The sequence below is a fragment of the Lissotriton vulgaris genome, chromosome 3_1, assembly GCF_964263255.1.
Source record: "Lissotriton vulgaris chromosome 3_1, aLisVul1.2, whole genome shotgun sequence".
NCBI lineage: Eukaryota > Metazoa > Chordata > Amphibia > Caudata > Salamandridae > Lissotriton > Lissotriton vulgaris.
Window position 1 is genome coordinate 772,848,908 of NC_141689.1, and position 25,450 is coordinate 772,874,357.

The 25,450-nt window shown below is 45.9% G+C and overlaps 1 protein-coding gene across 1 annotated transcript in view; it reads right to left on the reverse strand.

Moving 5' to 3' along the window:
* The window catches only part of CEP120 (centrosomal protein 120), a 375,016-nt gene that overhangs the window by 274,187 nt on the left and 75,379 nt on the right, over positions 1-25,450 (reverse strand). The gene's annotated exons all lie outside the window — the stretch shown is intronic.

Below are 25,450 nucleotides of genomic sequence, written 5' to 3' on the forward strand. Positions count from 1 at the left end.
CAGATTTTTTATTTCCTTTGCTGAACCCGTTTTTGATGGATTTTAGGACTCTGCACACTTTACACATGTTAGCCAGCAGTAAACAGCTGGTAAAATCAGTAAACACCTAAATGGCACATTTAATTTACTTACAAGTCCCTGAAAAACGGTACTCCATGTACCCAGGGTCTGCACATTAAATGCTACAGGTGGGTTGCAGCACTCATATTGCCACCCACTAAAGTAGCACTGTGAAAAAGGTCTCAAGCCTACCACTGTAGCCTGTAGTGCAGTTTTAAACAGCCATTACAACCTGGCAAAACAAACCTTTTGCCAGGTCTAATCTTCCATTTTAATACTTATAAGTCGTCCAGAAGATAGGCCCAGAAGACTCATAGGGCTGACTGGATGGCAGTTAAAAAGTAGGGCATGAAAAATGTTAGAATACATGCCCTGACAGTAAAAAATCCCCCATAGCAGTTTTTCACTGTAGCAAAGCTAGCTCTCTCATAGACTAACACTGGCTTACCTTATTACATTTAATAAGTGATAAATTCACTTAGGGAGGAGATAGAGAAATAAGTATTCCACTCATTTGAATTGTAATTTAAAAACCTCTTTAAGGGTAGAGTCTGATTTTAAATTCTGAAAGGCCACTTCTAGGAAGTTGCCATTTTTCTGCCTAAACCAAATGTGCCTTTCTGCCAGTGCCCAGAGTCACATGACTGTTAGTGGCTCAAAAAGACCTTCGGTGTGGGGAAAGATGTTCTTCTCCTGAAAAGGCTGGCCTGGGGAGTTGTATTTAGCCCTTCCTAAGCTTCAAAGGGCAGCCCGAGTGCTGTATCCACCCCCTTCCTGACTTCTTAAGAGGACTGCCATGTCACATGCAAATGATTGCCACACCTGGGTCTGCCTGCAATTTGTCTCCCTAGACAGATTTGAGCCAAACACATGGAAAAGGAAAGAACAGACCAGAACCATTTTGCGGTTATACATAGGGGTTAACCAACACACAAAATGGCACTAGCTATAATAGTGGCACTCACAGAACCGCTCATCAGAACACTCCTGGACCTGAGAGGATTCAGGAGGATTGCTCTGTTGTCTGAAGAAGGAAGACTGTATGGGTTTGCCTTGAACCCAGGAACCCAAAGGGACTTCAAGGGTCAGTTGGCTAGCCTACGTTTTGAGCTACACGGACAGAAAAAGATTCCAGGGCCTTCCCTGTAACGGCCCAGCTGAGCAAAACCAACTAGATCTGCTTGAGTCTCGCTGCTGGACTCCGCTGGAGTGAGTCCTGCCCTTCAAGAGGTACGACCCCAGCTCCAGGACCCTTGGCTGTTAACTGAAAACTGCTAGAACTGGACTCCAGGTGAAACCTCTGGGGGTCTGGGCTCTTCCCTTGAGAAGAGTAAAAAATAAAAACATTCCCAGTCACCTTGCGAACACGAGCAAACTTCACAGAGGTGAACACGGGACCTGCATTCAGTTGCCAGCGATGCCTCCTCAGCTACAGCCTCCGGACTTTGCCTGCAAGGTGCTCTTAGTGTCTGCAATGCATGAAGCTCCAACCAGCGACCATTTCTTCGTGTCAACAACGATCTTCTCATGGTAAAAATTCAACCAGCGACCACACCAACAGCGGTCTCCTCGTGACCCCTGCCAACGCAAATCTCCACCCGAGGCTTCTCAGTGGAACTGGTTTAAGTTAGAAGGTAAATTTTCCAACAGGACAAACCTGGTCCTTGTAACCCGCACTCCATCCTGGTAGGTCTGAACTTTTGACTTTGACCCAGTTCAGCACAACCAGATAGCTGTGATTGGTGCTTTGTACTTCTTGGTACTATTGTTACCTAAAACATTTAAAAGCCATTACTCAGATTCAAATTAATGGATCAGTTCCAATTATTGAATGTTTGCTGTTTTGGTGTCATGTATTTTATTAATATGTACTCAATTGTTTTAACTGGTTGGGTTTTTTCTTGTGTTGTGTTTTCACTTTATTACAGTTTGAGTGATGCATAAAAATTGTACACCTTGCCTCTAAATTAAGCCTGAATGCTTTTGCATCTAACTACCAGAGGGTTGAGCACAGGTTTATTCAGTGACTTGAGATTTACCCTAGCAAGGATTGTTTATTACTTGAGTTGCGCACTCACCCACACAACTAATAATCCAATTTCTTGCACTGTGAATGTTGATGTGGCATGCATATTTGGCTTAAGTGAAGTCTCATATGATGGCAAGGTCTTTGTAATTCAAGCTTTACAAACCACATCATATGCGACATTGATATAGTGTGGCTATAGTATTATTGTTACTATTAATATATAATTATTAATTACGCTGTGTTGCAAGGCTTTAGGACAGCATAAAGTATGCAAACCGGTTAAAGGTAGCATTTTCTGTACAAGCCTTTGTGGATTGACCAAAAACAATAAACTAGAAGCAGCTTTTTCAGACTTTTTCTATTTGCACCTCACTGCTTGCTTCAGCCATGATTATTTATATAATATTATGCTTCAGCCTTGATTACATTAATTTGAGTATTTAATGACAGCAACATAACATTTTGATTAAAAAATGTAGTATACAGCACGTTACAGGGTACAGAAATCAATATGGGTAAGATATTTTCCTCACACATTTAACTTATTAATTGGCAAGGACAACACATAGGAAGAAGATGTGACTAACAAAAGGTATATATGGTTTCTAGGTGATACGCTATGTAAAAATGTACAGCACAGTGGTTGTTCAGTGTGTGTCTCTTGTCTCAATAGGTGTTCATTCAGTGCATTTTCTTTTTAAATCCAATTGAAAATTTGAGGCCTAAGTGACAAAGGGTAAGGGGTACCAAGGGAATGGGCTACCCAGCCACAGGTACAAAAATTGACAAAAAAACAATGTGCTGTAGGTGTAGTCAAAAGGTTGTGATTAACAGATTGGAAGTGTGTGATGAGTAGTATTGCAATCAGGACTCTGCAAGATAGTTGGGGAACAGTTTGCTAATTGATTTGTTTACTAATATGTGCTATGTATTAATATAATGCTTTGCGGTTTTGTTTTTATCCATCCTACGTGGTGGGGGTAGGAGGAGATTGTATTGTATTGTATTGTATGTTGGATTTAGATGAATGTATGCCAAAGGACACTAAATGTTCATTTTGCAAAGTTTTGTTTAGGACTGTGTAGAAGTATTAGAGGAAAACCAGTACACTTTTGTAGTAGCCCAGTCTACTTGAAAACAGTGAGTTAAGTGATACAATATTTAAATGGACCAGGAAGCTAAATTTACATGCGTTTATGTAGTTGGAATCGTGCTGCTATGTCTATGCTGGTGATGAAGGACTCCCTCTTCACTGATGAGCTGAAGAAACTGAAGCTAGTTGATGAAACAAATATGAGTGATTCAGAGGGAAAATAAACCGAGTTTGCCCGGGAGGAGGATGGAGAAGAGGAGTGGGAGAATAGCACTTAAGTTAGGCACAATTTAGCATCAATGACCATAGTGCCACCAGCGATGGACAGCTGGCAGACCCAAGAGACCTCAAGAACTGCCGACCCATCTCTCTGCTCCCCTTCCCGGCAAAGGTCATCGAGAAAATCGTTAACAGACAGCTAACCCGATACCTCGAAGAGAACAGAATCCTGGACCCTTCCCAGTCAGGGTTCCACAGCAACCACAGCACTGAGACCCCCCTCATCGCCGCCACCGACATCAGGACCCTGCTAGACAACGGGGAGACTGCATCACTCATCCTCCTAGACCTCTCCGCCGCCTTCGACACCGTCTGCCACGGCACACTACGCACACGCCTCCATGCCGCAGGGATCCGAGACAAGGCACTGGAATGGACCACCTCTTTTCTCTCCGGCAGAACCCAGAGCGTCCGCCTCCCCCCATTCCGTTCCGAAGCCTCTGAGATCATCTGCGGCATACCCCAAGGATCCTCCCTCAGCCCGACACTGTTCAACATTTACATAGCCCCATCGCACACGTCGCCCGACAGCACAACCTCAACATAATCTCCTACGCCGACGACACTCAACTGATCCTCTCCCTCACCAAGGACCCCATCACCGCCAAAGCCAACCTCCATGAATGAAAGAAGGCCGTCGCCGACTGGATGAAGATCAGCAGTCTGAAGCAGAACTCGGACAAGACGGAGGTCCTCATCCTCGGCTCCAACCCGTCAGCCTGGGACGACTCCTGGTGGCCAAAGGCACTGGGGGCAGCCCCGACCCCCACCGACCACGCACGCAACCTGGGAATCATCCTCGACTCAACTCTCTCAATGACCAAGCAAGTCAACGCCGTCTCCTCCTCCTGCTTCAACACCCTCCGCATGCTCCGCAAGATCTACAGATGGATCCCGACAGATACAAGAAAGACAATCACCCAGGCCCTCGTCAGCAGCAGACTCGACTACAGAAACGCTCTCTACGTGGAAGCCCCGACAAGCTCATCAATCAACAACAACGGATCCAAAAGACCTCGACATGACTGATCCTCGATGTTCCACGACACGGGCACATCACCCCCACCTGAGAAACCTGCACTGTCTCCCCGTCAAAAAGAGGATATCCTTCAAGCTCCTAATCCACGTACACAAGGCACTCCACAAGACCGGCCCAGTCTACCTCAACAGACGCCTCCCCTTCTACACCCCCAACCACCAGCTACGCTCCGCCTACCTCTCACTTGCCACGTCCCGCGCATCCGAAGAACAACCACCAGCTGGAGATCCTTCTCCCACCTCGCCACCAAGACATGGAACACCCTCCCACTGAGCCTACGACAGACCCAAGACCTGCTGACCTTCAGGAGAATACTAAAGACCTGGCTGTTCGATCAGTAGGGGCCCCCACCTCCAGGAGTGGGTACAAATGTAGAAGTTCCAAGTAACTGTAAAAGAGCAGCTGGAAACATAGGACGTAATTGAGGGTGTTCACTAGGCTACTGGTGCCAAGAGAGTGAGGACAGAAGTGTGGAGGTGTCAACAGAACAAGTGCAGCAGTATGCTGTTAGAAGTATGAGGATTGAAGAGAGATGGATGTGGTCAGCCGTAGTGAGGAGATTAGTTACATGTTGAAACTATTGCAATGGAATTTTCGATACAAAATCTTGATTGTAGGGGGTTGAGGAGATTAGTGGAATGTATGCATAGTGAGAGATGATTGAAGACCAGTCTTGTATTTTTAAGAACAAGTGAGGGTGCAATACTGGAAAATTGCTAGAGGAAGGTTGATTTTCTAAATAGAGTTTGGATCACTGCCAAACTGGAGCACATAGGTAATCAACTAGTGGAGCGGGAGTAATTAAAAGGAAAGGCAGTTGTAGGAATCTGGCTCTTTACATAGTGGACCAAAAGGAGGTACACTGTGTAGAGAGTCCAGGCAAACCCTAAAGGAATTACAGAGGCACAAATGCCACCCCAAATGCTTCCTTTTGTGGTAGTGCGGGTGAGCAGTTTGGCATATCAGAGGGTAGTGCTGAGCATTTCTTGCACACACAAAGGCAGTAAATGAGACACATACTCAATAAAGACACCCAACACCAATTTATAAAAATAATACCTACTTTTATATGAATTTAGATACCAAGATCATTGGAATCAGGTAGGTACTTCTCGAGTTATGTTTTTGTACAATTTTCAAAAGTGCAATATTTGGGAGCGGTAATGTTATCCTATGGGGGAAAACGAGTACTGTATTCAGGGAATTAAAAGTGACTTACAGGACTGTTTTCGGGGCTTAAGATGAGTATGGGGCACGGTCTGAGGCCACTCTAACAGGTCACATCAGGAATCTCTGGGGATTCTGGGTGCAGAGGAGTGTGACGGTGTTGGGTGTCCCATTCACTTTAATGGGTAACGATCTGGTCTTAAAGAGGCTGCAAGCTGGGAATGGTGGAGCATTCCAGGAGAACCCACAGGGGGGGCTTGATCCTTGAGATGCTTGGGCACCTAGGGACACTGTTGGTCCACTTCTCCTTTGGCTGTGGGGCTCGCGGCAGTGGTGTCTTTTGGCGTCAGGTTTGGTAATGGAGTCTCTTGTGACTGGAGGGGGCCTGCAGAATGAGGCTGCAGGTGGCAACTGGAAGTCCAGTCTGGCCAGACCCAAGGATGGGCTCAGCTCTTGTGGGTCTGGGGACCCAATTGAAATTGTCACCTCCCTTGGACTCGGGCTGTGGATCGCAAGTGCCGAGGTCCTTTGAGGCATCGGATGGAGGCAGTTGAAGACTCACTTCTTTCTTTCTTGTGTGGAAAATGGGCCAGAAGGACAGCTTGGCCACCCTCTATGTGGGTCTAACTGTCTGTGAAGTCCCTCGACGTGCAGGCCGGTCTTCCTCAGCGTTGGTGTCCGAACTGGACACAACAAACCTTGGTTGCAGGAAGGGGTCCAGTACCCCAAGTATTGGTACTGTGCGACTCTGGTCGGTTCTGTTGTCCCCACACTTGGAAAGAGGACGAATCTGACCTGTAGGAGCACTGCTACCTTTTCCTGGTCAGTTGCTGCATCGATAGTCCCAGTGAGAGGCAGGTCAGTGAACATAGTCTTGCTTCTTTGGTGCCTGCGGCTGCAGAGGAGTAGCTTCTCTATACAATTTGGCAATTTGCGAAGCACTGGCAGCCCTGCAGGTTTCTTGGAGTCTGCACAGCGGGAGGACAAGGCGATTGCTCAACAAGCGTAGGTGAAGCAGGCAGGCTGGCAGGGTTGGCACCAAGCCAATCGTGTTCCTCCGTTCTCGTGTCAGCAGTCTTCTTTGTCCACTCCTTATTTTGTGACCATCGAAATTTGAGGTCCTGGTATCAGGGGGTCCCATAAAAAGTCAATTTGAATGGTGTTAAGGGGAGTGAGGGGTATCTTCAAAGGGGCTACTTACCCCTGGGGTCACTATACCGCTAGATAAACACTTTCTTTGGGGAGTGGGCATTACCCAGTCCCAGAATTCCCAATTCCACCACACACAAGATGGTGAAATTTCGAACTTCGTATTCACTTCAAGCTGGTCACCGGTGTGTCCAGCCTGGCTGCGCAACATGCCTCCTGCATAGCTAATGTTCCCGCCTGTCCTGGTGCCAGATGGTCTCAGGGCAGGGGGTGGAATTTCCCTGGTCTGGAGAATCCTTGGGTTACATATCAAAGACGGCAGAAGACTTTGAAACCTCCTGCCTTGATATGCTGATTTACCATCCTTCCTAGAGGAGGTGATAACAATTCTTCCTAGAGCAGACATTGTTTCTGTTCTCTGAGAGAGGGGCTCTCTCCTACTAAGGGGGTCAGAAACTAATCGGTGGTGTCAGGCTGGACTGGAACAGTCAGCCAGCACACTAAAGGGCTGGACGGTTTTAAGGGTTCCTCTAAGGTACCCTCTGGGTGCACGTATGAATAAATCCATCACTGGAATCAGTGTGGATTTATTAATAAGAGATATTGGACACCAAATACAATAGGTTTCAGTAAAGCCATTATGTTGCTTGGCAACTTGTTTTGAACAGTGCCCAGTACATATCTTAAGATGGCTTTCTTGATCACTTGCAATATCTAGTAATAGAACTAGACATCACAGGAGCATATCTGCTCATGCAGTTATGTCCTCACATAAACTATAATGCACCACGCCTTAGAGCTCAAAGGCCTGCTGCAGGGTTGACTTACATATATTAGATACAGTGACTTTGGCATGGCACACAGGAGTGTTTCATGTTTTCACTCCTGGTTTGCATCATGTCATGCAGCCTGCAACAGCAGTCTGTGTGGAATTTGTATGTGGGTCACTTAAGGTGGCATAAAAAATGCTGAAGACCTTACGGACCCTCTTTAACACCTATGCCATAGCTACCTGGGGTACCATTTACTAGGGGCTTACAGGGGTGCTAAAGTCAATAGCCAATTGTAGAACAATCAGACTTCATCTTGTTTTAGGAAAGGAGCACTGGTACTGAGGTCCAGTTAGCAGGCCTCAGTGCACTGTTAAGAGTTGAAAATCAGCATTTACTAGCTAAAAAGTGACAGAAAAGTGGATGGATAACTGAAACAAAAGCCCAGTTTCCTACACTAAGACACAGAAATTCATTACAAGTAATTAAGTTTGATGCTGTGATGGCTGAAACAGTCTGGTGGTGCACACAATAAAACTACAATTCTAATCATAGGAATGAGTTCAGATGGAAACATTGCTGTAGATTATTAAAGGGAAGACAGGTGCATTCTGGTATAGGGGTGAAGCAGAGAAGAGTTTTTGATTGTTGTGATTTTTTAAGAAAACAGATGGCAAAGCCATTATCGGATATGGTTGGTACTGTAATCTGTGGGTATGGGGTAGAGCGGAGTATGTTGAAGGTTGAAGCAAGACTGTGAGGTTGTATATGGAGAGATGGATCTGGGTCTGAAACTGGGATAATTTGGCATTGTATAAGGCAGTAGAAAAAGTATGTAGTGATAGTTCACATTCCCATAGGATTGTGGTAATCTTTGACTTGCACCACATGCATAGCTAGGCCTTCATCCTGGTTTTTAGAGTTCCACGGTCATGTGAGATGCACAGCTGTGGGCCCGGGGAAGTGGGGTGAAGCCTTTAGTGGGTTTGAAAATGCAGCTATGTCTGGAGATAAAGATCAAATGATGTGAAAAGCAACAGCAGACTGAGACCATTGCGTGATGTGTGAAGAAAGGCTGGGAGAATGTCAGAGACGTGTTTTCCTATGGAAATGGAGATGTAGTTTTAGGAGGAGAAGGTGCAAGTGGAATTTTGGCAGGCAGGTTTCATTTCATGCTCTCAATGTGATAGGATGACGGTCAAAACAGAGTAGGTTAATGAGTTACAAGTATGCGATCTAGGGGTTACTGAGTTGATTGGTTGATTTGAGATGTGTGTGGATTAAGAAGAAGTCAGCAAGAGGATGAGCTAAGACAGTATATTGTGGAAGGTTCCTCAGCATAAGGTTAAAGTCACCAAGAAAGATATTTGAATTGGAGCTGGGAAGTGGGTTAAGCACTGCATAGAGTTCTTCAATAAAAAGTGATGTGTATTTTCTGGTGAATGACAAATAATAATAAAGGGTACTTTGGCTAGTGACGCAATTGTTGTGCAATGGCATTGAAGAATGGTGTGCAGGCTGTTGTGTTAGGATTAAGAAAGCATAGATAAAGTTGCTGGTTGAGAAGGATACCAACTCCATCACCCTTTTTGTTGGTGAAAGGGGTATTGGAGTATGAGATGAGGTCAGTGCGAAGAACTAAAGGTGTGGCAAATAAAATGAAAATGATTGCAGTTGTAAAAGAAATAATCTCCTTTTAGACTATTCTTTAAAAACAATGTACATTTTACTTGCTGGAATTTAACCCAAAGCACTAGATCAATGTTGTAATGTACCACTGTGCGAATTTTGATTTTGAGTAGATGTAACTTAATTTCCTCCATCAAGTCAGAATTGATAAAGTAATCTGTCCGGTCAGAGCATGAACTGTAATAGAACGGTGTTACTAGTGAGACACTAGGAACATCCCTGCGGGCACACCTCACACTCCTCACTGTTAAATGAGGATTCTGATCCAAATGTTGATTCAATGTTTTTCAAACTTTTATTCAGTAAATATTAGTTCATAAGTCTTTTGTATTCGTAGTCAACATGAAGTTCTGTGATAGTTCATTCATAATCAATTCATTTCATTTCACCATCTGCCGTTTTTCGTTCTAATGTTTATTTTTGTTTGACTAATTCCGAAATGTACTGCACTTTAATTAGCATTTGTGTAATTATGATGAATCTTACCACTAAGATAAGGGCATTCATATTTTATGTTCGAAGAAGCACGAAAGACTAGTATGTTTTCTATTTTTTTCCTCATGTGATCGGAACGAAGACCAATGAGGGTGTCTGTAGATAAAACTAAGATGGCCGCTAGGGAAATGTTTGGAAAACTTGGTTTCTACACTCGAGTATGCTCCTCATGAGCGAGCGGAATACAGGTCAGTGGCGTCTTAGCGCCTATAGCTATTAATACAGCGAGGTGGACACATAATGGCCATCAGCAAAAGCAAGCCTCTAAAAACGTTTTGGTAATGCGGTTATTATGTTTAATTTTGCACAGTTTGTTACTCAATAGACGCAATCATAGAGATGCGGCAGAACTGACATGTGAGTGGGCTGCACAGCCGTTTTTTATTTATTTGAATAGCACTTGGTATATAAGGCAACAGCGGGTGACGGCAACAATTCACGACCTCGATCTTTTTACAGGCAATATGACATGAGTGATTGTTTACAATATAGTGTTTGCCTAATAAGGGAGATGCTAAGTCTCACTACATCATTATAAGATATGTATAGCAAACAGATCGTATTAGGTTTTGGTTTTGATATTCTTTTTACTTTCTTTCGTCATAGTATTGTTCCCTAATGAAGGGCATGTTGTAAATGCCCGAAACGCATTGGATGGATGAACAATCATGTCGCATTTGGTGAAATGAAATGAATTGATTATGAATGAACTATCACAGAACTTCATGTTGACTAAGAATACAAAAGACTTATGAACTAATATTTACTGAATAAAAGTTTGAAAAACATTGAATCAACATTTGGATCAGAATCCTCATTTAACAGTGAGGAGTGTGAGTTGTGCCCGCAGGGATGTTCCTAGTGTCTCACATAGTAACACGTATTTCTACTTTATTCAACTAAGCGTCTCTGGACGTCAGACGCCTCCTACGGAGCACCCAAATAATGCACAAATATACGCATGAGAATTCGTAAAAGACTTAAGCAGTGCACGTGCCACAAATAATTTCATGTAAACTTTTTTTCTCGTCCCGGAGGCAAGTAGCACGCAAATAAAACATAACAAACAACAAGGATAAACATGAGTAATTACAAAGAAATTTCGAAAAGCACTAAAGCGAGGGCGGATACTTTCGCCTATAAAGAGTATGAAGCTAGTTGCATATATATTTTCTCATTAGGGAAGAGATTGCACAAGAGTCTACAAGCCGCACCAAGGAACAAAGTGTTAAACAACTACTATATCTTGCAAAGAGACGCATCAATCAACAACTGCATGCTAGCACTCTAGTAAAATATCATCGATCATTATGTATACCACGTGGCCTAAGAATTGCCTTGTAACGATCTTTGTGCAAAAATTCAAAACCTTTTCAGGACAAATGGTTTGCAATTTTAAATAAATGTTCTTTAGTAGATTGTGGAAGAACTATCAGGAACTCTCGAGGAACTATCAAAAGAAATTGCAGCGGTATCAACAGAGTTGGACAATATGATGACAGAAGATGAATTATCAAAAACATTAGAAGACATTAAAGACCAAATGGATAGGCATTCGAAAGATATCAATGATAGAAAGATAAGAAAATACAAGAGAGATACTCTTGATTATAAACTTGGGGAGGTTTATAACTGAGCCAAAATCTACACCCAAAAAAGAAGAAATCGTCCGTATTCTCAACATACGGACACATCATCGTCCGGGAGTGAAACTTCATCAAGACCACGAAGAACCCAGCCATCTACAGATACTCGAGACACTTCGCAAAATGAGCAAACAACCACCAGTGCAACTTCAGAGAAAACTCCTTTTTTAGATCAAGGCCAAGCCCAAAAAGGAGACCCAGGCGGGGAAAAGGCAAAAGAAAAAGAGAAGGACAGAGAAGCACCGAACACCAGGAGTACAACCATGCCCAAAAAGGACAAAGAACCGAAGAAGAAGGTAGTACAGAAAAATTAGTAATTAACATCAGTGAGTATGAACTAAGCACACATGAAAGGGATCTCTTACAAAGAGGGACATCATTCGTACCAACCACAACTACTGATGCATTGGAATTGGAAGTAAGTTCCTTTAAACTTATGCGGAAACTCAGATTAAGACACTTCTTTGAGAATGTTATACCAAAAAGTGACACCGAAGTAACAGATCAGTTGTTGGGTTTAAGAACAACTAGTACCTTTCAAGCCCCTGTTAGCCACAAGACATTGGATTTATTTGAAAAACTCATAAAACAGGACCTGCCAAAATTCCAATATGGGAATCGCACCAAAAAAAACATCACACAAAAAGACTTGGATACTCTAAGAAAACTGGCGGCTAATGAGGCGATTACATGCATAAAAGCAGATAAAGGTGGCGCGTTAGTTATTATGGATACCAAAATGTATGAAGAAAAAGTTCAAGAACATATATCAGACAACAACACATACATGAAGTTGGATAATAATACAACAATGGAATACATGAGAATCTTGAAAAAGATCATTGAAAAAGCGTACTGAATGGGAACAATTATTGACAAAACTAAAAACTTTCTAATAAAAAACAATCCGAGGAGTCTGGTACTTTACAGGACACCAAAAATCCATAAAGACTTGTGGAACCCACCTCTACGCCCAATTGTCTCCACGTTCGGGAGTCTGCATGAACCAGTTGGTCAACTACTTGACAGATATCTACAGCCAATAGTCAGAAATATGAAAACGTATGTTAAAGACACTACTGATTTGTTACTAAAATTGGAGGAAGTCTCCATAGAACCAGGTGAAAAACTGATTTTATGCACCGCGGACGTACGGTCCCTTTACACATCAATACCGCATATTTAAAAAATTGAAGCAATTGAAAAAGCCTTACTCAACTCAGACTCAGATCCACCTTTCCAAATGTTCCTTATGGAATTGATGTTATTTACATTGTACCAAAGCTACTTTCTATATAAAGACGATTGGTATCAACAAATGGTTGGAACTGCCATGGGCAATTCAGCGGCACCTGTATACGCGAATATATTTATGCAGGAATATGAAGAGACACATATCTTATCAAAAATAGAATGGCAAGATCATCTGAAACTCTTTATAAGATATATAGATGATATACTCATCATTTGGAAAAATTCAAAAGAGAATCTGCTGGAAAAACTCATCGAATTCAATAAAGCTGATGAACGCATACAACTAACATGGGACATTTCGGAAAAAGAGGTTACATTTCTGGATGTAAAAATCTCATTTACCAACGAGGGTTTTGAAACGGACATTTTCAAGAAAAATACGGATAGAAATAACATGTTACACTTTCAAAGTTTTCAAAATCAAAGTTTAAAAAAACATCTACTGTTCTCTCAAATGGCTAGAGTGAAGAGGATCACTTCAGATGAATCTAAATTACAACTCAGAATAGAGGAAATGGCCATGAGATTTTCAAAAAGAGGTTATCCGGATCATATTATTGAGGAATCAAAAGAACGAGTGAATTCTATTCAAAGAAGTGAATTACTAAAAACCAAAAAAAAAGACTGAAGAAACAAGAATTGTTGCAGTTTCAAAATTTTCAACATCAAGTGAACGTTTCAAAAAAACCATAAAGAAACACTGGCCAGTTTTAAATCTTGAATCCGATTTCAATGGAATCTTTGAAAGAGTCCCGCTATTTGCATACACTAGAGCTCACAACATAGGTGAGATGTTAAAAGATAAACATTTAAAGGAACAAAACCTTGTTTAAATTGCGGGAACTGCAATAATATCATTAAGGGTAACAAAATCAACCATCCTATGAAAGGCCATGAAATCAAACTCAGAACTAATGCCACATGTGATTCTATGAATGTAATCTATACACTAAAATGTCCTTGTGGCAAAATGTATGTTGGAAAGACGGAAAGACGTATAAAGACTAGACTTATTGAACATAAGTCCAACATTCGAACAAAAAATATGAAATCCACAATAGCAGCGCATTTTGTGGAGGCGCATTTTGTGGAGGCGCAACACAACATCTCACAGCTACAATTCATTGTATTGGAAACGGTGATCAAGAAAGAGGGAAGAGATAATACGAAATATCTCCTGCAAAGAGAAAACTTTTGGATACAGAAATTATGCACTCAAAAACCAAATGGTCTTAACGACCGAATAGAATTATCGTGTTACTTATGAACAGATGAACACTCCTTGGTGCTAACAATTAACTCTTGTATTTCAGTTAATTATCACTATGATTTTATTTCAGTTAATTATCACTATGATTTTATTTCATATACGATCTGTAATCAGTTTAGAATGTCTTCGATTCACCGCTCACTTGATAAGGTGGTCGAGATAAATGTTTTAATATCACAGGGTTCGCGCCCCCCATCTGCCGTTTTTCGTTCTGTTTATTTTTGTTTGACTAATTCCGAAATGTACTGCACTTTAATTAGCATTTGTGTAATTATGATGAATCTTACCACTAAGATAAGGGCATTCATATTTTATGTTCGAAGAAGCACGAAAGACTAGTATGTTTTCTATTTTTTTCCTCATGTGATCGGAACGAAGACCAATGAGGGTGTCTGTAGATAAAACTAAGATGGCCGCTAGGGAAATGTTTAGAAAACTTGGTTTCTACACTCGAGTATGCTCCTCATGAGCGAGCGGAATACAGGTCAGTGGCGTCTTAGCTCCTATAGCTATTAATACAGCGTGGTGGACACATATGGCCGGGATGCCTGTTACCCCCTCCCAACACAAATCCCCAAGGATGGGAAGACGGACGCAGTTCTGAACTTTTGGAAGGCGGGAGGGAGTCACCCTCCCGGCCGCATTTATTAAAATATGAAACAAAATTAAAACATTAAAATAAACGTTTCATATCATGTACAATTTTCATTTATTACATTTCGATGAAGACATGTTCATTGGCTAACCTTAACAAATCTCTAGTACAAAGGTTTTCCTAGCCGAGTCTAACATCCTGCAAATGCATACTTTCTAAATTAAAATTGTACATCCTAGCATTACGGGCCAACGGCAAGGTCGCAACCGGTGTCAGATCCCTACTACCAAAACTCTCGCCCTCACGGTGTGAGTGGCGGCCGCACAGAGGACTGTACCCTCTGTGCCAACTCCAATTTCCCTCGTCTTGTAGGGCCCCCCATTTAACTCGACGCCATCTTAAAGGTCATCCGAGGACCCGTGTGAGGTGTCTGTAAGAAGGCAGCGTGGACTCCCCCTCCCACCCCACACTGTCTATCACATCCGCCGTCGCGGATATCCGGGCCCCGGGAAATTCGTAGGAGGTGCATATAGCCCCCTCCTCCCCTGGAAGGGGCCTATGGCTGTCTTCCCCTAGGCGACCCATACTTAGTGGGTGCCGCCTCCCCCCGGGCGCTCCCATCCATAGTGGGTGGCGCCCCTCTCTAGGGACCTTGAAATTACTGCTCACCGATCATGACCTTACCGCCCAACCAAAAAATAAATACGACATTTGATTACCTACGAAGAGAGAAAATGATGCTGTTCATTTGCAATATTCGTCAATGCTACAAAACAGTACCTTCAGACATTCATCATATCACTAAACTGGACCTTTATATACTGCTAAACAAAGGGGAGAAGATGTTATCAAAAAGAGAATTACTTTATTGCAGTACTAACATTGCCATAAGGGGCTGGTGGGTGGGTCAAAATTGCTCCTTGTTCCATCGAGGGCTCACGTGCAACGAGTGGGTGCAGCTTCCAAGCACAGGAACAAGAGGATGCTTCTTCGGATTCCCGCTCTCTTTATCCATCTTCGGGAGGGCGTGAACCCTCTGCTGGTACGCCTCCTGGGCGTGGCCATCGGTGTAGGTGTCTAGGACAACCCCTCCTGGGCGGGAAGAAGGCGCGCCCCGGCTACGCCGCTTCGGGCATACCAGCCGTGACACGCCCCCCGCCCAAAATGGTTTCCCGGGGGGATCCGGGCCCCCAACCATACGTTCGGGGGGACCGAGTGGTCGCCCCTTTCCATATGGCCGGGATGCCTGTTACCCCCTCCCAACACAAATCCCCAAGGATGGGAAGACGGACGCAGTTCTGAACTTTTGGAAGGCGGGAGGGAGTCGCCCTCCCGGCCGTATTTATTAAAATATGAAACAAAATTAAAACATTAAAATAAACGTTTCATATCATGTACAATTTTCATTTATTACATTTCGATGAAGACATGTTCATTGGCTAACCTTAACAAATCTCTAGTACAAAGGTTTTCCTAGCCGAGTCTAACATCCTGCAAATGCATACTTTCTAAATTAAAATTGTACATCCTAGCATTACGGGCCAACGGCAAGGTCGCAACCGGTGTCAGATCCCTACTACCAAAACTCTCGCCCTCGCGGTGTGAGTGGCGGCCGCACAGAGGACTGTACCCTCTGTGCCAACTCCAATTTCCCTTGTCTTGTGGGGCCCCCCATTTAACTCGACGCCATCTTAAAGGTCGTCCGAGGACCCGTGTGAGGTGTCTGTAAGAAGGCAGCGTGGACTCCCCCTCCCACCCCACACTATCTATCACATCCGCCGTCGCGGATATCCGGGCCCCGGGAAATTCGTAGGAGGTGCATATAGCCCCCTCCTCTCCTGGAAGGGGCCTATGGCCGTCTTTCCCTAGGCGACCCATAATTAGTGGGTGCCGCCTCCCCGTGGGAGGGGCCAATGGCCACCTCCCCCCGGGCGCTCCCATCCATAGTGGGTGGCGCCCCTCTCTAGGGACCTTGAAATTACTGCTCACCGATCATGACCTTACCGCCACAGGCCGGATAGTTGACCGGCTATCCGGCCCCCCCACACTCCTCCTAAAGGTCATGCTTCCTCAAACCCCTTAGCCAAGCTATGAAGTCTCCTATGAGTAAGACATTCCCCTCCCGGGACAAGTGAACCCCATCCTCTAGATACATGTGATCCCCCCGAATACATCCATGCGGAATACTGTGCAACTGCGCCGAGCGAAACAACCTACCAAGTTTGTTGTTGACCTTTTTCACCGAATGGTTCAGAGCTGACACCGAGAGGCCCCCCCGCCACACCTTCCTGGGAATCATGTGGGACCATGCTATCGTGCACCCCGGGATCCTTCTCGCAAGCCAGCTAACAGTAGACAAAACTCGCTCGAGAAGTACTCGCCTCCCAAGTGTCACCATGTCATTGTCCCCCAGGTGTACTATGATTACAGATGGCGGTGACCTCTGCCGCCCTAAGAGTTCCTCGAAAAAAGATTCAAACTGGTCAATACAGAGCCCGCCCCTTCCGTGGAAGGTCACTCTGCACCCGTATTCCCCAGCTGCGTGAGTCGCGTCACCTTCTTTGAATACGTCCCCGGCCCGCCTCACGTATGAGTGGCCCACGACCCACACCACTCTCTCCTCAGCCGGTGATCTCTGACCACTGGTCCCCTGGTGCCTGGTCGACTGAAAATTCCGCCCCGCATAGCATGCTCGCGAAACTGTAAATCAAACAGAAGACAAGAAGCGTGAGTGCATGTAACTTGACTTCACAACATGTGCAATCGCACATACCTTTTAAAACAATTCGAGGACCATCGTCCCAACGGTTTCACCTCTTCAGCACTCTGACCCCTGGCTGTAGCCTCCGTAGCAGCCCCTATCCTAAAGGAGTGGGTCCCAAAATCGCACGGGTCCATGCCCGCCGCTGCGATTGCCAGTGCTAGCACCCTCTGAAACTAAAACCTCGTCAGTGGGGTGGCATCAATGTGTCTCAGCAGGCTCCCCCCCCACGTATCCGCCCTTCGTGCCAAATATTCCTCAACGCACCTTACCGGGCACATGGGGGACCCCCGCATGCGCTGGACAACAATACTGTCTCCCATAGCCCTCTGATCAGTCTTGGACTTGGCTATTGTGACTACCATTGAATCACCCCTAATCAGGATGTGATCCCGACACAGGCCTCCCTCCACCTCTTTCTTATTCTTTGCGACCAGTTCGCTCACCCGCATAGCCCCGTGGAATGCTAATGCGAAAGCGGCCCGGAACAGAATTGTTTCGAAATGGGAGGAACATGTCGTGGGTAGAGCCGACATGAGCAGGGACAACCTTTCTAACCCAATCGGGCGCCTCTCGTCTATTGAACGACCTTCCATGCGTTGCCAACCACGTAGGTGCAAACAAACTGTGAATATGAGACACTTAACCATGCGCACAAGAAATAGGATAAGTCTGATATAATGTTCACATTTCACAGTTGGGAGCAGGATGTCCAAGCAGATAGCTTGGTATCGTTGGGATTAGAGGAGGGTTCATGAACATGCTAAGGGAACAAAGAACTGCTGATCTTATAAACTGAACAGAAGGGTACTAGGAACATTGTATAGAAAGGTGCCAGCAGAGGAAGGTCCTTGAGAGTGAACATCAGATAAGTGGGAGACTATGGTGAGTAGCTGTACCAGGGTTTAGTAGGTGCAGTTCAGGATTCTGGATTGGATGAGTCTGGCGTTGATTGTGCTAAATTACTCCAATCACCCTAAGGGAGGCCTAGACAGATTGTTCCTTATGGTTTGTATTGCAAGTGGTAGCCACTTCATCTCTTGGCATATGGTATGATTTACGGGTGTGATCCTTTGCAATTCCTCAGCAAGAATACATAATATTGTTGGAGAACTGGTGGGGGGCATCGTGCCAAGACTGCCCTGGTACCACAGCATAGTGTGCATAAGGAATAGAAATGTGGAGATGGGCTATCCCAAGCATTTCCTTACCACAAAGGACGATGTCGGGTCCTTGATACCATGCGCCTGCGCCATGAATGAAATGGCGGCCTGGTGCCTATTGGCCGTAGCTACTGATCGGCCTTCCCTGTGTAATGCTACCAGAAACCTTAGGAAGCAATCCTACTGACCCCATGTGTCCTCCCCTGCCGGACCCAAAAATGCACAATAGGAACGAAACGCTCCTTCGTATGCCTTCCTCGTCCTGGGGGCTAAGCTTGCTGCCACGAGGTCTTGTAATCCGGGGCACCGAGTAGCCAGAGTGCTTCGGGAAATGGTGCCGCCGTTAGGTCCGCGGAAGGTAGATAACCCCTGAAAGCCTGCATGTGTGAACAAGAGAGTGCATCAGCAGCCTGATTCAGTACACCCGGCACATGTTTCGCCCTGAATTGCACATTCAGTCTCATGCAAAGTAGTACAATTTCCTTCAGTAATCTCAATAGCCACTTGCAGCGTGCTGCCTGATTATTTATACATTCAACGACAGTCATATTGTCGGACCAAAATACCACAGAGCGATCTCTGAACTGTTCCGGCCATGCCATCAGAGCCACCAAAATGGGGAATAACTCGAGGAACCCAATGTTACCTGTGAGACCGCTGGTGTGCCACCACGCCGGCCATGTTTGCGCCGACCATCGATTACCAAAGATGGCGCCAAATCCCACGCTCCCCGCCGAGTCGGTCCACAACCCCAGCTCGTCCGAAGACGCTGGCGGTTTGTTCCACACCACTCGACCGTTGAAATCCGCCAGAAATGCCAACCATATGCGCATGTCCTGGCGAACCTCTGCAGACAGTCTCGTGCGGTGGTGTCCTTCCTTGAGACCAACCATAGCTTGTGCGATAGAGCGGGAAAAGGGGCGGGCCATTGGTATCACTCTCAGGGCAAAGTTAAGCTGACCTACTGCTTGTTGTAACTGATGGAGTGTAACTTTCTCCTTGCTAAGGCACAGTTCCAGGGAAGCCCTGAATTTCGCTACTTTCCCTACTGGCAAACGGAAACATCCCTCCACAGAATCGAGCTCAATTCCCAGAAACTCGAGTGAAGTAGATGGTCCAACCGTCTTACCTGGTGCCAATGGCACTCCGAATCCCTTCATGAGGGAGCAAAATTCCTGCAGCGCCTGCGCACATTTTGTGTCGCCGGCTGCCCCTCAAGAACAAAAAATCATCCAAGTAATGCATAACATGGCTATGGCCAGTGGCTCTGATAAATGCCCATTCCAAAAAACAGCTGAATTTCTCAAAATAAGCACAAGAGATGGAGCAACCCATTGGCATACATCTATCCATGTAGTAACGTCCCTGGAACACAAAGCCTAACAGACGCTGATCCTGTGGGTGTACCGGGAGCAACCGGAATGCCGACTCGATATCTGACTTCGCCATCAGCGCTCCGGGCCCCAGGCGATTCAACATGGTGACGGCATCATCGAAAGATGCGTACCGCACCAAACAAACTCCCGGGTCAATCGCATCGTTCACCGAGAGACCCCTTGGAGCGGACAAGTTATGGATCAACCTAAATTCCCCCGGGTCCTTCTTGGGAACCACTCCTAACGGGGAACAGATGAAATCAGTTACTGGCAGGTGCCTATATGGGCCAGCAACCCGGCCAAGGGCAACCTCTTTTGCAATCTTCCTCTCCACGACCGCTGGATTATGCTGAGCCGACAGTTGATTTCTACAAAGTGGCTCCCCACGAAAATCCCCCGCCGGGATGTGGAAACCATATAGGAAGCCATTCCTCAACACCCCAGCGGAGACATGATCAGGGTATTCGTTTAGCCAGGGGATCATTGCCATGATATCAACGGGGGTAGGTAGCGGTACACAATGGCCCCCCTCAATCTTGTTTGGACCCTCCCCTACCCGCCGTCCCACTATTCCTGGATCTGCACGAACTCTCGGGGTGTGATGAATTCCCGCACCCTGCACATGCATGTCTGAACCTACATGTCCCTTGTGGCCTGGTGCAATTGCCCCTGTTAAAATTCCAACAGACCCCTCTCTTACCCCCCTTCCCACCAGTCCTTGCTTGGTGGTCGCCACCGGGGCCCGCTCGAAAGGGCACCGAGGGCTGCGAGGAAGACTTTGTCGCGCCCGGCAGTAGCTGCTTCTGCCAAGAAATTGAGTCGAGACAATCCCACGTCAGAGATGAATCGTACTCCTTGGCCTTACGGAACTTCATATCGTACCCCATCCACTCATTGCCCTCATACGTTTCATACAGATCCAGTATTCGTGTTTGATAGCAAGACAATTCGGACAAAACCTCGGGTCTACGTTACCCCATGATCGCAGTAAACATCGCAAAGGCCTTGGCCCAATTTGTGATTGGCTCGTCCACCCTGAATCCCGCCATTTTTGCTCGCCATAGACTCGGGTGCCACAAATCTTTCTGTGCCTTAATATACTCCATTTCGTGATGGTCAGTCAGCAGAGAAAACATATTTACATACTTATCAGCCCATATCAATTCTTTCGTGGCCAATGGTATATGTTGGACCACCTTCTCCCGTCTTGAGGGCAACGACCCCTCCCCCGCCATTGGCAATGCCTGCTTACCCGGCTCAATCGTCGTTCCCGCTGTTTTCTCGACGCCTGCTGCCGGTCCTTCCGAGGTCACCTGTGGGGGGACAAGAGGGAGATTCGCCTTTGCGGCAGCTCTAGACTGCCGTAACTGCTGCATTAGTAACTTGGCCTCTTCGGTCGTGTCTTCAGGCGCCGTAGCACCCCCTGACTTCTTGCCGAGCCATGCGGCCAGCTGGGCGGCTAATTCCGGAGGCATATCCTCCTCGTTGGCGGGCGTAACAACAACCGGAATCGGTTGACCCGCGTCCGGGATTGGTACCGGAGCCTCGACTGGACTGGCCGGGCTCGCCGGGGGAACCTCGGGAACCGGGACCACCCCCCCTGCCGCCCTATTCCTGACCCGCTTCCCCCTACCCTCGGGGGCAACTTTCGGCAATGCCGGGCCTATTACCTTCTTCGGTCTACCCGGATTGTTCATCGCAGCCATCTGCTTCTTCATGTTCGCCATATCTCTTACCAGCATGCGAAGCATCTGGTCAGTCCCGGACTTCTTTCCTGCCTTCTTGCCAGGCATTATTATCGAGTGTCCGATCTAAGTTGATCAACACGGTCCTGGATCCTTAGCCTCGAAGTCGCTGAAAGAGAAACACAAGAATTACAAGTTCTCAAAATTGCTCCTTGTTCCGTCGAGGGCTCAAGTGCAACGAGTGGGTGCAGCTTCCAAGCACAGGAACAAGAGGATGCTTCTTCGGATTCCCGCTCTCTTTATCCATCTTCGGGAGGGCGTGAACCCTCTGCTGGTACGCCTCCTGGGCGTGGCCATCGGTGTAGGTGTCTAGGACAACCCCTCCTGGGCGGGAAGAAGGCGCGCCCCGGCTACGCCGCTTCGGGCATACCAGCCGTGACACGCCCCCCGCCCAAAATGGTTTCCCGGGGGGATCCGGGCCCCCAACCATACGTTCGGGGGGACCGAGTGGTCGCCCCTTTCAATAATGGCTATCAGCAAAAGCTAGCCTCTAAAAACGTTTTGGTAATGCAGTTATTATGTTTCATTTTGCACAGTTTGTTACTCAATAGACGCAATCATACAGATGCGGCAAAACTGACATGTGAGTGGGCTACACAGCCGTTTTTTATGTATTTGAATAGCACTTGGTATATAAGGCAACAGCGGGTGACAGCAACAATTCACGACCTCGATCTTTTTACGGGCAATATGACATGAGTGATTGTTTACAATATAGTGTTTGCCTAATAAGGGAGACGCTAAGTCTCATTACATCATTATAAGATACGTATAGCGAACAGATCATATTATGTTTTGGTTTTGATATTCTTTTTACTTTCTTTCGTCATAGTATCAGTGGCGTCACTAGGGGGGTGCGGGGGGTGCGGACCGCACCGGGTGTCACCCCATCTGGGGTGACACCAATCTAGTTAGTTAGCTGCCTGGTCACAGTAGTGCTCACTGGCTTTAGTGCAGTGCACGCCACCACAGTGCGCTGTGCAGTTGCGCACGCACCTTCTTACAAAAAATTTAAATGCACTCACTGCAGCCAGCAGCACGTCGCCACGCACGCACCAGCATGTGATGATTGTCAGTGTCTGGTGCGATGCGGATGCGCGCAGAGTACGCCACGTACCCAGCAGTTTGTGGGTCCCAGGGCCGTCAATCTTAGCACTACCAATGACGGCCCTGGGACAGCCCCCGCGCGCTGTGCGCACCTGCGTCACGGCGGTCACGCGCCCGCCAGTGAGAGGAGACGAGAGTGAGTGCATCGTGAGAATAAAGAATTGATACCGACCACATCACTCAGATCACCACCATCTTCTGTTTATCGCGATTCGCGAGCGCCGTCGTGGTCTGGTCTCCCCTTCAAATTTTGAACGGTGAGAGAGCGAGAAATAATATCATTTATTTATTGTAGCAGTGCAGTGGCACACAAATGAATCAGATTCAGTATTAGTACATGCTTTTTTTTCTTGGGCGCACTGACTTTCTCACAAACGAAAACACGGCCCTCTTCGGGCGGGGTGCACGGTGCACCGTGTACTTTCATGAGCCAGGTATGTAAAGTTCAGAAACTCATCGCGAGTGCTGAGCCCTTAAGTTATCTCTGTGTTATATTTTTTTTTACTTTGATGACACCCGTTATTACTCCAAGTGTCCCCGCTTTTATTAGACCGCATACAATTACAAACTATCATCTCTTGTTGCACAAGAACGTCATATGCACACTGCCTGTTTATTCCCACTTTGTGCGCACTCGGAGAGATATTTTCTGCACATTTGTCTCAAGTTAGTGCTCCTCGCTATGGCGTGCGTCCCGATTCTCATGCTTGCGCAGGTGTTTCTCTAATTAGAACTACTGCGGGGATGTATTTGAATAAGGGAAAGGCCTGACGTGGCACCAGGCCAGATGAAGAGGTGACATCTGGATGTTCATTCAGAGAAGGGAAATGATTTCATATCAGCACCTATGGACTGCTTTAAGGCCTGGCCTTTGAATAATACTATAATAGGTACTTACATAGGGCCCTTAGGTCAGCGGGATTTTTCCACTATTCTGCTAAATTGTTCTTCTCACTTTGCTTCCACCAAGACCAACATGCAGCATGAGGCAATTGGTCAGTTCACTGCAGCCATTGGTTCTATTTGGCGGCGTCCATGGTATGTCAGCAACCTAGGAGCAAGGAGGCCTTTTGAGCAGCAGTCATGTGCGCACCATGCCTGTGACCCTTGACTGCTGCTCAAGCCTATGGAATCAGAGTTTACAAACAGCAGAGCTCAGCGCGAACATCGTGTGGCTTTCACAGCACAACTCGGGTTTTGTGGAAGGATTTGTGTTTATGGGTGAGATTGATGGCAGTGGTATGTAAAACTGTGCTTGTAAATCCGTGATCATGTGAATATCACTCTGTTCACATCGCAAGTCTCTGTAATTTCATTCTGTTGGTTAACCTGCTCCCCTCCTTGTGAGTTTATGTTTCTTCGGGGTGTTAGTCACAGCAGCCTACCTATCCATTCGTGACCCTGTGTTTGACCGAGCTGTCAAAATGTGTGTGTGGCTGTCAATAACTATGTTTGTGTGATTCATCTATCCCAGTGTGAATGTCTCAACTATCTATGCATGTTCACTTATGTGGCCCAGTTTGTGCATCTTTTGATTCATCTGTCTGAAAATGTGCGCGCCAGCTGTCCCAAAGGGCGTGTGACCGCGCTGTCAAAGTGCACTAGCTTGTGAGAGCTCTTTTGAATGTGTAACACCTCAGCTTTTGTAATATTCCACTCTGCTTGTTGTCCTATATCAACATGCACAGGGGTTCCCGTTTCCAATCTTCCGTCATCACACAGCCCCTAAGTGGTATCCGGTGTAAGCAGCCTAGAACATCCTTTCTAGTGAATGGGGCTCTGGGGGTATGTTCTATATGTTTGTAGCAGCTCCTATTACTATTGGAAATGGAAAAACAACATATTTCCCAGTCAATACTTAAAGATGGGAGATATTGTATGTTTTGTTAAGGTGAGTACATGGATGTGAATTGGGGTGAGCGACAGTAAGTTCAAATTGTAATCTAACACGAGCAGATGTCTAGCTCGAATGTGAATCTGATTCGAAGGAGACAGGCACCCTTCACATGACATTGACAATGAATTGAGAGATTTGAAGTTGATACATGAAATTAATAGTGAACATAAACTTTTTCATTATAACTGGCGATTGCCTCTGTTTTAAGACTAATACGTTTTCCGAGGACCTACCACTGGGTAGAATTCGAGGGCTCTTCTTTGATTCTTTGATGGGAGAGGATGTGGTCCGTCGGCTAGATAGCCGACTTTGGTGCTGGAAACCAGGGTTCGAGCCTCGGGGTCGCGCCCACATCCTGTGATTCTCAGTAAATCACTTAATCTCCCTGTCTCCCTGTGCCTGAATATGTACGTAACCGACGCTCATGTAATGCGCTCCAATACCTTTGGGTCGAGTTCGCACTGTAAATCTGCATTAAAAAAATGCTGTGTTTTAACTGTCATTATATCATTTTAGTGGACAAAAACTTTATGTGTGTCAGCCCTCTTCATCCATGGATCAGTTCCAAAGTTATTCCCATTTTACTTCTCCCCACTACAGCAGTTATGATGGTGTAATGGGGCAGACCACTTCAGCCACTGGTTTTCTTCCTCTGTGAGTGGCAGTATTTTTCCTGTCCACATGTGCAAGCCTGCCTAAAAAGAAGAAGAAGAAAAACAACGGCTCCTGTGGGATAATACAAAAAAACTTTTGATAGAACTGACGCACAATGGCAATATAGGAGGGTGGTTTGGATGTCAGAAAAATAAGCTGTCTACACACTTGAACAGTTTGGTTTTTCATCCAAACCACACCCCATATTTTTT